Below are 560 nucleotides of genomic sequence, written 5' to 3'. Positions count from 1 at the left end.
CACCCGCAAAGACGGGCGAGAGCGCAAGCCCGTCATATGGCGGCATCACACACACCCATATCTTGATGTCTCAGACAACGTGCCATGAGGTGCCACAGGGACTGGGAGACGGAAAGAGAGGGACTGATTAGAGGCGACAGGGCCAGGTGAATAGAAGTGCCAGAGGCTGACCAGCGGTTGGAGGTCGTCCATATGCAGGATGATGCTGGGGGGGATTTCATGCCTTAGCTGCGGGCAACCGAGCATGCGTACCTGGGTGGCACGACGCCAATGGCATTCAGCAGCAGCAGGCGCCGTCGTTGAACTGGTGCCATGACTCTGGACGTCGAGCCTATCGTCGGGTCTTGGGCAGTCCCTCAGCTCGACCACAGAGCAAAGCAACTGACTCTACTTGTTCACTCAACGCGCGCGCTCAAGATGAAAGGCCCGCCTTCACTGCCACGCCACTTGCTTGCTTTTGCCTCGTCGTTGGCAGACTGCAGGAGCGACGAGCGATCCAGATGATTTGACTCCCGGAAATAGGGCAGTCTGTTCTGATGTCTCGCATGCAGATCTCCTGG

At 58.2% G+C, this 560-nt stretch overlaps 1 protein-coding gene across 1 annotated transcript in view; it reads left to right on the top strand.

Annotated features, from left to right (window-relative positions):
* Window positions 1-460: 460 nt before the first annotated feature.
* Window positions 461-560, top strand: part of VDBG_08022 (ubiquitin) — a gene marked incomplete at both ends in the record, with an annotated part of 1,008 nt that continues 908 nt past the window's right edge. The window contains one exon of the mRNA XM_003001717.1: window positions 461-560. This exon is cut by the window's right edge and continues 426 nt beyond it.

This window comes from Verticillium alfalfae, genomic scaffold (assembly GCF_000150825.1).
Source record: "Verticillium alfalfae VaMs.102 supercont1.11 genomic scaffold, whole genome shotgun sequence".
Taxonomy (NCBI): domain Eukaryota; kingdom Fungi; phylum Ascomycota; class Sordariomycetes; order Glomerellales; family Plectosphaerellaceae; genus Verticillium; species Verticillium alfalfae.
This window is presented reverse-complemented; position numbering and strand designations above follow the sequence as displayed.